At 38.9% G+C, this 13,236-nt stretch overlaps 1 protein-coding gene across 17 annotated transcripts in view; it reads left to right on the top strand.

Annotated features, from left to right (window-relative positions):
• DMD (dystrophin) overlaps positions 1 to 13,236 on the top strand; it is a 2,091,067-nt gene that overhangs the window by 1,973,580 nt on the left and 104,251 nt on the right. The gene's annotated exons all lie outside the window — the stretch shown is intronic.

Below are 13,236 nucleotides of genomic sequence, written 5' to 3'. Positions count from 1 at the left end.
GTCAGAGGGCCGGGCGGTCCATTATCTAATGAAAATCTCCTACCATTGATTTATTTTATCATAACTGCAGCTGCTAAGTAATTTTTTTTAAGGAATGATTTACATATTAGTGTCTTCAGCAGGATCTCATCATTAGCATCTAGTCTCCAGAAAAGTTAACACATAACAGTGAAAAGAAAACATTCTCTATCACATGCTTCTGCATGCATGGGCAATTTGAGTCATACCACCTGTTCCCCTCTTCTGTTATACTAGAGTATACAAAAAGCAGAGATACGCATAGTTTACTATGATCCTAGATGCTTAAATATCTTGAATTGTGTTCTATCTTGGACTCATTATTCATGCATAAAGACTCAACAGATTGTCTTCTTGCACCTCTCAAACAGCAACATCAACAAAACCCAAACAATGTATCTTTCCTAATGAGGTGAAAGCATGCATACCAGCCTAAGGCAGAAATGTTGCAAAAATGTTTTTTGCAAGAAGGTCAGTTTGCTTTTCCCATGGTAACTAAGGTTAATTTCTACTGTGGTTCATTTTGGCATCCATTTTATTCATGATGATTATTAGAGGGCATGGATATTGGGGGTGTGTTGATGTTGGGGACCAGAGAAATGGAAAGAGGCAGATGGAGGATGCAAATCATTTTCAGTCAGAACCTAAAATGTTTACTGTTAGATAAAGGGTAGAGAAGAATCTTAATTTGACTTTCAAAACATATGATTAGTTGAAGTTACCAAAACTATTTGTTTAAATAACATTTATCTTAAGAGCTATAAATAAAGAGGAAATTTTGCACTAGCAATGAAGTTATGAACATTTCATTAACTCTAAAGAGTTAATGAAAAACTAGTTGATTATATGTATTCATTTATAGGTTGACACGTGAATTTCCAGAGAAGTAACTTGTATGTTTTTAAATTCCAATCCTTATCTTACATCTGGGCAGAATTAGACTTGTGAACGTCCCATTCCAAACAAACGGCTAAACACTTTGCAGACTTTGTCTAGAAGAGTGCCTTACCCATATAAGCCTTCTATTATAAAATTGTTTTAAACGTTAAATTAGCTGTCAAGCTGTTCTGCATCAGTGGCACCACCTGGTAGCAAGGATGGAGAACTCTGCCACCCAAGATCTCTTTAGTGCTAACTTCATTTCTCCACCGCAAGGAGGATCGCGGGGGTGGACGATGCTCCCTATTTAGTCTTCTGCATTTTGTTGCTTACAGTTCAATTAACATGTCAGTTAGAGATGACTTTTGGTTGCAGTTAATAAAATATCTGACCAATTGTATCTTAAACACAGAGGAGTTGATATTTTTTGTATAACAAGAAGTCTGGAGGCAGGTAGTTGAGAGCTATGGAAGAGTTCCGTGATGTCATCAGAGACCTGGGCCGTGGTTTATTCTGCTGTACCATTTTTAATGAGTGACTTTTGTCCTGATGGTTCCAAGACGACTACTGCTTCTCAGGCAGGAAGAAAGAGAAAGGACATTCAGCCTCAGAGTCTCTTTGTCTTTCCATTTGGGAAGGGAAATCCTTTCTTGCAGATATCTTCTCAAGCATTGGCCAAAACTGTGTCCACACAGCTTCCCCTGGCTGGATTAGGGAATTGAGATCCTCCAGCCTTTGTAGTAGAGAAAGACCAAGGAGAAAGAATTTGGGAAGGGGTGTTGAGTGAACCAACATACAGTTATCTGCCACAGTTAAATACAGCGGATTCACCTTGCAAATAAGCATTCTTTTTAGACCATTTATTTTCTTTCCCCCTTTGTCCCAATTCCTTTATTCCTTAGGAAAGTCTTGATATCTTTGTGAGGTGTGTTTCAAAAGAGAAGCTCCAGCTCAGGTTGTAAGGAGTAAGCAAAAATAATAATTCCAGTGATTCACCCATAGAAGTGGAAAATTATATTATTTGAAGAAAAATTAGATGTAAAATCAATGTCATCAACAGCTTAAACCTGGTAAAAGCAAGGAAGTTCCTTTCAGAATCTAATTTTATTCCAAATACATTTATTGAGCACCATCATTTATTGCCCTAGATGCCAAGGATAAGTGAACACAACATAACCTCTTCAGAAGTCTGCATTTTTCTCATCTTTTTTCCCTCAAGTATAAGAATGAAAAATAAAGCTATTTCTAATTAGTTACATCAATCATTTCTATCAGTATTGCTATAGATTTTATTTTTATTGTATACTGGATATTTAAACTAAATTTCAGCCTTTGTGGGCTTAGAAATTACTGTTTCATAAATAACATGGCTTATATAGGAAATTTCCAATGCCATTAACCTTAAAAATGTTCATTGGAATACTGCTTATATCATCTTGGAAACTACCTTTGCGGTTGACATATAAACTGCACGATGGTCTATCTTCATTATATGTTTCTGTATGTACATAAGCATCCTCATGATAAAGATTGTCTACTTGATCAAACTTTAGCCACACTCCTGAACCTTCTCCTGGGCCCACCTGTGCACTTCTTTGTAAAAATCCAGCTGTAGCAAGAATCCTGCTAAATCAGTTTAGCAAGAACCACCTTCCTCTTATGTATCTGATCAGGTTCCTCATCCTCCACCATCCCCCATGTGACGTCTGATCACCCTGGCCTGTCTTCAGCAAGGCTCCTGTTAAGTTTTTTTTAGCTAGAATCCCCCTTACCCCCATGCTTTCTCTTAGTAGTTTTCCATCCACCAAACCCCACCCTGCTCCTTGGCTATCAATTCCCACTTGTCCGTGCTGTATTCAGAGTTGAGCCCAGTTCTGTACTGAGGTCTCTTTCCCACTATTGCAATATTCCTGAATAAAATCTGTTTTTACCACTTTACTGTCCATCTCTGGTTTTTCTTTGACACTCACATAACCAGAGTTTTGTATGTGTGTATTGCTTGACACATCACAAATACCTGGGATACGTGTACTGATTTTTTACAGGGTGAATAATCTTTTTGTTTTCCCCAATATCTTAGAAACCTGAATCTTTAACCCCTGAGCTTAGTACACAGTTAGGCATATAATAGGTGCTTAAGTAAGTGTCAACTGATGATTTTAAATGCAGAAGTAATTGTCACAATGAAATATAGTCAGGAGACTCATGGATTTTGGCCTGTCTTCCTATCTGTTCTTGTACTGCAACAGTAAGTGTATTAAGGCAATATTTTTGGCAGCACAATCATTTAGTTTGAATGCATTAGTAAAAGGTGGAGTCCAAAGAATTAATCACTGGAAAGTTTTGGGAAAACCCAGTAACAACTGTTTCCATAGAGTAATTTGAGTGACAGCCAGGTAATAGCTACTTATTGGAGGGACTCCACAGTCAGAGCCTTGACAGGGACCTGAAAAAGAGTGTAACTGAAGAGTAAATGTAAAGCTTTTGGGAGAACAAGGGAGTGGTCAGGCTGAGGCAAAGATCTAAAAAGAAATGCCTCCTGGGGCCAAGCTGGTAATTTGAATGACTGAAGGTGACTGGGTGGGAACTGGGGCAACCTGAAAAGCTTCTGTTAGGGTAACAGAGCCTCCGTTGCAGCTGACTGTTCTGTGAGAATGTGAGTCTCTATTGTCAGGTCTTCAGGTTCTTCCAGAGAAGCAAGATAACGGGAAATCACCAGATTTTTAACTAATGGCATATCATTCAACAATTTCAAAAACCATTATGTGAGCCCAAACTGACCAACGAATCAAACACACACAAAAAAAGAGTCTGCAGACTAAATTCCACCAGTTTGTGACCTCTGGTCTGTGGTTACCAGAGAAGTAATTGAAATGGAGTTTTGGGAGAAAGATCATATGTTGAAATCTTGGGAGATAAGGGCAGAGAAATAAGTAAGCCGAGACGGCGGTAAGGCCAAGGTAGAAAAGGTAGCCTTTAGGAAAATTTAGTTAAGACTTTTTAAAACAGGAAGGGGCAAAAGATGAGGTTAAAGCAGATGAGGAAATTTACTGTTATTTATTTTCATCATTAAAATACGCTTTCCACAAATTTTTCAACTGTAAGAGAGAGTGATAAATTCAAAATAGGTAATGTCAACCATATTATGAAGAGTATGTTTTTGCAATCCAAAAAAGCTAAGGCACAACATTAAAAAAAAAATCTGTGAATTTGGCTTTGCAAAGGTATAAAAATTAAGTCACATCTGATAATTTTTAGAGTCTTACCTTTTATAACCAAGAGGAAAATTTAATTAAACTGGCTCTGCCCTGGAGAATCTGGGATGTGTGTTCACTTATGAAGAGAGACTGTTAAGATTCGTTAATTAATGAGGTTGAGAATAGAGTTGAAGGAGATTGGGGTAAATTTATAAGTTTGTGTCATTCTGAGAGTTCTGTAAGTAGCTGAGTTACCCATGTTGTGACTGAGAAAAACAGGAGAGAGCAGTGACTGAAGGTTCTGAGCCAAAGGAAGAGAATAGTATTGTTTATTCCAGCAGCCAGAGTGGCCTGTGTGACTGTAAGTCGCTTGTCAAGAGGGAGACTGCAAGGAAAGTGCATTGATTTGATTTGGAGTAGTTGTAACTGCAGCACGAAGAATATGATACATAAGGATGATAATTGAGGAACAATTTAATGGCTGCATACCTTGCTGAAGTTGAAGTTCCTTCTGGAGATAAAGGTGGCAAAAAAGAAAGTGCTTAGGTAGAAGAGCTTTTTAAAATGAGTTAACAGAAAACAGCAGACTAAATATGGAATTGAGGAGTAGGAAATGAAGGAAATGAAGTTGAAGATTTACTTTCTTTCAGTATGCAGAGCTGGTATGTAATCCCTCTGTTTCCAGTGCCTTCTCCCACTTCCAAATTTCACTGCTCCTCATGCGCCCTGGTGTGTGGTGCAGCTTCGAGATTAAGCCTCCAGCCTTCTGTCAGGGTGAAGCAGCAGGTGGCTGAGATGCTAGGCTCCAAGTAGGGGAGGTGTTTAGGGCTCTAAAGACTTTCAACCAGTCCTTGTATTTTCAGCCACATTTCAGTCTTCAGAGGAACCTGGAGCCTTTCATTTCTGAGACTTCTTGGCTACATAAACTGGCATGCGTCTTGTTAGTTCCTCCCACTCCCTGCCCCAATCTCCTTGTCTCCCCAACATCATTAATTGAGCTTGGGATTTCTCTGGTCTCCTAAGTTGGTTACCAGCAGGTCATTTTCTAAGCCACCAAAATACTGGAGCTCTGATCTGTTCTCATCTCCTCTCCTGTTTTGTTAATTTTCTTTTGGGTAAATGCCATTTTTTATTCCTCTTCTATCAACCTGGTAGAGTTTCAGGGATAAAGAGAGACAAATGAGTCTGCTCTATCTGCTGTGTTTAACTAGAAGTCCCAACACCCAAAATCCTTCACACGATGTGCAGGGCTCTGCAGTGGGCCTCCCCCTGCCTACCTGTCAGGCCTTATCTGTGCCCACTCTTCCTCCTTCCTCTCTGAGATTTCAGCAATATTGGCCCTCTAAGGATTCTTAAAGCCCCACCTTCTCTGCTTCAGAGCTTTTTTTTTTTTTTTTTTTTTTTTTTTAACATGTGCTGACCTATTACGCCGCTGTGTTCTTACCTGGCACGCTCCCATCATCCTTCAAGTCTTTGCTTCAATGTCACCTTCTCCAAGAAGCCTCTCGGACCTATGTTTCCCTATGTATACAGTCTCATCACTTCCTGTGTGTTTCCTTCACCATTTTACCACAGTACATATGAATATTTGTTTGTTAGTTTGTTTGAGACGGAGTTTTGCTCTTGTTGCCCAGGCTGGAGTGCAACGGCACAATCTCTGCTCACTGCAGCCTCCACCTCCCACGTCCAAGCGATTCTCCTGCCTCAGCCTCCCAGGTAGTAGCTGGGATTACAGGTGCCTGCTGCCGCATCCAGCTAATTTTTTGTATTTTTAGTAGAGACGGGGTTTCGCCATGTTGGCCAGGCTGGTCTCGAACTTCTGACCTCAGGTGATCTGCCTGCCTTGGCCTCCCAAAGGCTGGGATTACAGGCGCGAGCCACCGCGCCTGGCCTACATATGAATATTTGATTATTACCCATCTCCTTCGCTACACTGCAAAGTCAATAAAGGCAGAGATTTATTTTGGTTACCAGTGTATTCCATGTACTTGGCATGGTTCTTGGCTTATAGTACATGCACAATAAATACTGAAAGGATAGATGAAAGGATTATGGATAGATGAATGTCTTTTAAGAAGTTATAAAACAGTTCTGCCTAAAGAGTCTTTTTTAATCAGTAGTATTATTTCAAATACATATTTAAATACACATACATGTTATAAATATATAAAATATGTATTTAAATATGTCATTTGTACTATTTTAAATGTATTTAAAATAATATATGTTATATATTAAAATAATACTAATGATTTTTAAAAGATTAGGCAACACTGCTTTGTAGCTTTTTAGAAGACATTTATCCGTATGGATCCATAATTATTATGGATTGTATGTTTTATGTATAATAAAGGTTTTGGGAATTAGAGCCCTGATCCTTCCGCTCTTGAAGCTTGATTTAAAGGAGCATGGCACAGTGGTGCCTATATGAGTCAGCCCTCCATTATCTGGGGGAGAATTCAGGCCCCAGAAATGGTACTTAAGATACACAGTTCTCCCCCAGAAAACTTTATATCGGCCATTTGTTACAGAAACTGCTTTCTCAACAAACCTTTTACCAGGGCAGCTAACAATGAGCAAAACTAATTTGAATTTCAACTCTGCCATTATTACAGTGTTGCTAAGAAGTAGTGAGATTCTGCTGAGGAAGGCCAAGCAAGAGGAGGGAGCCAGAAATGCCTTAAGCAATCCACAGCCAGGATTTTGTGCTATCTTTTATTTCACAGTTGAACTTCTCAGTATTTTTTGGTTCATAACCTTTTTCTCTTTTCCTCAATTCTGAATCTTCCACATTTGTGCCATACTAGGTACTTTATTGCTTCTCTCCTTTTTTTTTTTTTTTTTTTCTTGAGATGGAGTCTCATTCTGTCGCCCAGGCTGAAGTGCAGTGGTGCGATCTCAGCTCACTACAACCTCCGCCTCCTGGGTTCAAGCAATTATCCTGCTTCAGCCTCCTGAGTAGCTAGGATTACAGGTGTGCACCACCATGCCTGGCTAATTTTTTTGTATTTTTAATAGAGACGGGGTTTCACCATGTTGGCCAGGCTGCTCTCGAACTCCTGACCTCGTGATCCGCCCGCCTCGGCCCCCAAAAGTGCTGGGATTACAGGTGTGAGCCACCACACCTGGCCCTCTCCTTCATTTCTTAGAAGAGTTTTAGAAAGTCATTGGTGATAAATAAGTAATACCATTTCACATCTGGAAACATAACTTGATAGTAATTATAAATTCACAGACTGTACTTTCTGTACTTCATCTAAGTATGAATGCATAATTCCTGTTTATCTGTGTGTAGGTTTATTTTTCCCCCATTTAAGTAAAGCTCTGTGTTGATGATGAGGTTTTTACGAGTTTAGATTTTAAGAGGCCTCAAATATATCTAAAAAATTATAGACCAAGTATGATGTGTTAGTGTCCCTCTTCTCTCAGCTAATTCTTTAAAGATATGTTCCAGAATTCCTGGTCTGTTCTTGAAGATCTCCCAATAATTCTAGACTTCTGAAGCCTGGATATTTTGGCTTAATTTGCTTTCAAGACAGACTGGATTTAAATTACTCAATTTATCTGAAGTCTCATTAAGATCCATGGTTCTTGTCTGTTCTAGTGAGTTTGAGCTGGCAAGAATAATACTTGTCATGTGAAAAGTCCATTAGAATCCTTTGGAGGAGTGAGACTGGAAAATTGGAGACATATTATTATATTTTAAAATATGCCACATTTCTATAATAGGAGTATGTGGGGAGACTGCCTTGTTGTGGCTTCTTGGGAAAATTTGGAAAATTAGTAAAATAGGCAGGCAGTAGTAGTTCAATGCATATTGTATGCCAAACACTGAATTTGGAACAATACTCCCCCAAAAGCATATGTGCTCTAAATTTTATTTTTCACTTGTCACCTGGGAGATTTGGATTAAATTTATTCTGGGAAATAGAGTTGGTATGAAGAAACAAAGACCACTATACCAATTTATCTGTTGGAATAATCATTTAGCCGTACAGCTCTTTCCACTTATAAAGTTAATGAGGTCATTATTATTCTTTCTAGCTAATAGATAGGCATATTGAAACCTTAGGCCTTTCCAAAAAGTCTCCATAAGCCATTGGAAAGATAGACTAAAACACTCCTCGTTTTAAACTCTAGACCTCAGTTCAGTCAGAGATAGTAGGATTTTTGAAGTATTATTAAAAAGACAGAAACCAGCTATAAAATTGAAATGAAGGGACTTAATGTTTTCTTTCTGTAATATCTTTGGAATGCTTCCATGGCTTTAAAATGCTGAGGTGTTTCTCACTATTTTTTCAAAAGCATGTAACATGTAGATATGTGATGCAAACTTGACCAGTTGTTCCTCTTTTCTGGTGAATTTTGACACCTGCTACTATTACACAGAGTAAAAGTGAAAGTCATGAAACAGAAATACTTACCAAAGTCAAGAAAAATGCATAGACTAAACAAAGGGGCAAGAGAAGCCTATTACTTGTTTCATGTTTCAAAATAAAAGATGAATGGCCTATCACTTCAGTAGTTGGAAATTCAACTTGAGAAGGTAGGTGGTTTGATGTTTGCCCTTGTTCCTTACGTTTCTAGATTTCTCTATTTATAGGCTAGAACCAGCCCTGGATAAAATAATACAAGTTATGAAGAGAAATGTGCAGTTCAGCATTTTTACCCTTCTGAAGTGCGCTTTCTCCCAGCTGCCATGGAAACATGGCGTAACTGGTTTCTTGGATAGTCTCACTCCTCTTGAGTTCCGGCTGTGAGAGCTAGTGAGCTCATTACAACTTGGATCAGAGTCTTGGAAAGTCAGCTCCCAGGGAAAGTGGAGGACAGTATCTCATGGGGCACGGGAATGGGGGGCTTTAGCTTTATTAAACTGCATACATACTTTCACTACACAGTCATCCCAAGCTTTAGCCCAGGACAGTGTCACATTGTTCACAGCTGTATTGCATCTTGAGGTTTCTGTGTGCATCCTACACACTTTCCTAAGGCAGAGACTTATCTCTTCCAGCTGTAAGCCAGAGGGAGTGGTGCTGCAGACTCCTAGCAACACATGCGGACTCAAACAACACAGGCAGTTAACTCTCTTGAGTAGTAGACTTGTAGGGCACCAGAACTCCGTTGCAGTTCACTGACAGTTACCAGATATACCTTTGTATGGCTTCGGTAGCATTGTGATGGAAGCTAAACGTTTTCCCTGCTACTTTCTTCTGGTATGCCTGAATCACTGTTTGAGAATGGATTGGACTTTGGTGCATAGAAAACTGGTAGCAGAAGGCTTATTCACTGCAGTGGGTTGGGGGTAGGCTGAAAAGATGTCAGGGAGGATTAACTAGAGGCAGAATGTGTCATAGTTAGAAGTATTTAGAAGGGAGGAAAGTTTGAACTCTGATACTGTTCCACACTAATATTCATGCCCTGAAGGAATCAGATCATTCTTGCCTCTCCCACTTGGATCTCTAGCTACTGGAATTTGCCAATTCTTGATATGAACGCTAAGATTTGGATGGAGCTTGTGACCTCATTTAGACCATTTGTTCTAAATGCTGAATAGAACCAGGAAAATAGGAAAAGAGGGTAGAATTGGGGTCATAAGAGAGGAATCGTCGTTCTATGAAAGAAGAAAGATGATAGGAAACTAGGCACATGAGTTAAGAGGCAGTGGAGAAGGAGGATTAGAAAGGGAAAAAAAGAAGAGAAACTTTATGCCAATATCTTCTACAAGATGTTTGGCTGGCACAAAACTAACACTCAATACTTTTGCATAAGTAAAGGAATGAAAGAAAATTTGAGATTGGATGCTTATCCCCTGGAAACTGCTACAGGCTGGTGTTAATGGGAAAGGGATCTGTATTTGACCAAAAGTGCATTTCCACGTCTCTACATTTCTTTTTATAAAGAGTCAAAGGGACTCAATGATGAGTGTGTGTGTAAGGGAACTCCACACTAGCAAGTACAGGAAAAATTTGATGGTACTGGTGAAGGATGTTGCACCAATCTGGAGGGGAGGACAGGAATTGGTTTCTCATGGATTGATGCTGCAAGACAATTCATACCATGAGTTGGCTGAGACCACTTAAAAAAGTAAGCAGTGATGACTGGGCAAAAGAGACAAAGGAAGAACCACATCTTTTAGGGGAGAGAGAGAGAAGGACAATTAAAGGGACTCAACTAGATCAGGTTCTACTCACTAAAGGACAGCGTCCAGGCAAATGTTAATTATCTTCAAGAAGCAATCTGTATATATAGCATTTCAAGATACTCCGAGATGCTTTTAATTTATTGAATACTTTTTATTGGTATTTATCATAAACAAGAGACTCATAAATATATCCCAGAGGGGAGGTTTTGGTGTAATTGACTATAGTAGTTATTAAATAATCTATTAATAAAAGCCCACAAAATGGAAGATAGAAAGATAGAAAAACAAAAGACAACACAGGATGGTGTTGGTATACAGAATTTATACTTGAAGTTTAACAACACGGAACAAGAAACTTTATTAAAATATTCATTTAAAGAATTTCCATATGAATCACCAGAGGCTCTTAGTAAAATATTGATTCCGATTCACAGATCTGGGTGGGGCCTGAGATTCTGCATTTCTCATAAGCTCCAAGCAGATACTGATGCTATTCTTCCTCAAATCACACTTTGACTAACAAGGACCCACATAGGTTCTCTGTAATTGGTGTTGGTAGTCATTCATGGTTAGATGTAGTTGAGGACTGCCCTCTTAACTACCTCTCGGCTGCCAGGTTATAAAGAAAGCAAGTCTCAGAACAAGTTCTGTCACTTATGAGCATTTATTAGCCAATGGGTACAAAACAATCTTACAGCCTGTGCCAGAGACACAGTGAAGTCACAGTTCTGTCTTTTGGGGTGCTTGGTGTGAGAGGCTCACAGTCTACACGGGCCACAGTCCTCTATTAGAGTGGTTCTCAAAGTGTGGTCCCTGGACCAGCAGCATCAGCATCACCTGGAAACTTGCTAGAAATTCAGATTCCCAGGCCCTTCCCATACCTACTGAATTAGAAAATCTGGAGGTGGGGCCTAGGAAATCTGCATCTTTAAACTATCCACTCCAGGTGATTCTGATGTTTGCTCAAGTTTGAAAACCATTGTTCTAGCAGCAGGATTCCCTCAACCATCTAACTGAATTCTGGCAACTAAGAATCCCGTGAACCACAGCTGGGCATTTTGGAATTCAGCCTAGGGCACCATTTCTAAAGATGGAGAACCTACTGGATTCTTCTTAAACTCAATTTAAAGGCAGGGAATGTTTCTAAATGTTTTTCAACAATCTTCATATTTTACAAACCACTAATATCACTACACAGGCCCGTCTAACTGTTAATTAGGAAAATTAATGAAACCCCTGGTGTAATAAGAGCTAAATATAACTGAATCACTTACAGTGGCCGCCTGTGGCATGAGGCTTTTTGATTAATTGCTAGCCAACCACCCTTGGAGTTCATTCCTGATTAAGACAACTGACCACCTCTACAGTGTAGCTTAAGCTAACACACACATACATCAGAGTGTACTGTTCATGTGAGGGTTTTTAAAGACTCTTAAAATTTACCTTATCGGGGCATAATTTAAACACTATAACATGTTTCCATTTTAAGTGTTCAGGTTAGATTTCGGCAAATGTATACACTCGTGTAACCACCATGCCAATCAAGATAAAACATTTCGATCACCTAGAAAACACCCTTGTGTTCCTTTGAGATCAGTTACCTACTCCCACCACACCCCAGGCTACCATCTGGCATAGTAGCTAAGTTTTGCCTGTTGTAGAAGTTGATATAAGTGAAATCAAACAGTATGTACTGTTTTGTGCCTGGTTTCTTTTACCCAGCTTAATGTTTTTCAGATCAGTTCACATTGTTGCATTACCAGTAGTTAGTTCCTTTTTATTGCACTTTGCACGGTAGTATCCCACTGAATGACTTTACCACAATTTGTTTATCCATTACCTTACTGGTTGGTTTCCGGTTTTTGACTATTATGAATAAAGCTGCTATGGATATTCATGTACACATCTTTTTGTGGACATACATTTTTATTTATTCTGTGCAAATATCCAGGAAAAGAATATTTGAGTCATAATATACATGTATGTTTAATTTCATAAGAAACTGCCTAACTGGTTTCCCAAAGTTGTCGTACATTCCCAACAAGCAGTGTCTGAGAATTCCAGTCGCTCCATATCCTCACCAACATTTGGTATTCCAGTCTTTTAAACAAAATTGTATGCTGAATAGTTTAAATTACAGACATTGTTTTCTTTCCCCTAGTTGAAATTCAGGCTTTTATGTTTGCTCTCTGCAATGGCCATAAAGCTGAAAATGTTGACCCAAGTGACTTGGATATGGATTGAATTATTGCCCTTTCCTAACACCTCATTAGAATTGGTTTCGTAGGTGTCATTTGATTATGGCAGTCATGTATGTCAGTGTACTTTTTCTTTCTTTCATTCTTTTGTTTATTGATTCATTCAGTTGGTCAGTCGGTCCATGATCTGTATTAAAACAGCTTTTTCAGAGAGCAGTTGCGTATTAAGTTGCTAGGAAAAATGACAGAAGTAGGTGACAGAGTTCTTGTCTTCAAGGAGCTTTTTGGAGCTGAGTTCCTGAAATAAATGTAGCCCAGTATCTATCAAGGCTTGTGCAGACTTGAGTAAGAACATCATCTAAATATAGCTTCCTGCTAGGTGACGTGAGTCAGGGCTTGATAGACCGGTGACTGCAGAAACCACAGTAACATATATTGTTGTTATTCTGTGCTGAACATTAGAATGATTGTACCTTAGAATATAGAGCCAAATGTTTATTTTATTCCTAATTATATTTTTAAATACATATCACACACATAGACACATATGTTGGATAAAAAAATACTCAAAATGTTAACAGTGCTTATTTAAAAGGTTTATATAAACTTTGTTTGTAGAGATGGGATCTCACTAAGTTGCCCAAGCTGGTCTTAAGCTCCTGGCCTCAAGCAGTCCTCCCACCTTGGCCTCTCAAAGCGTTGGGATTACAGGCATGAGCCACTGAATCCAGCCAGTTGTGCCTATTTTTGAGTGTATGGGCTTGTGGATGATTTATTTGATTATATATGTATATATTAAATG

Source organism: Gorilla gorilla, chromosome X, assembly GCF_029281585.2.
Source record: "Gorilla gorilla gorilla isolate KB3781 chromosome X, NHGRI_mGorGor1-v2.1_pri, whole genome shotgun sequence".
Classification (NCBI taxonomy): Eukaryota; Metazoa; Chordata; class Mammalia; order Primates; family Hominidae; genus Gorilla; species Gorilla gorilla.
This window is presented reverse-complemented; position numbering and strand designations above follow the sequence as displayed.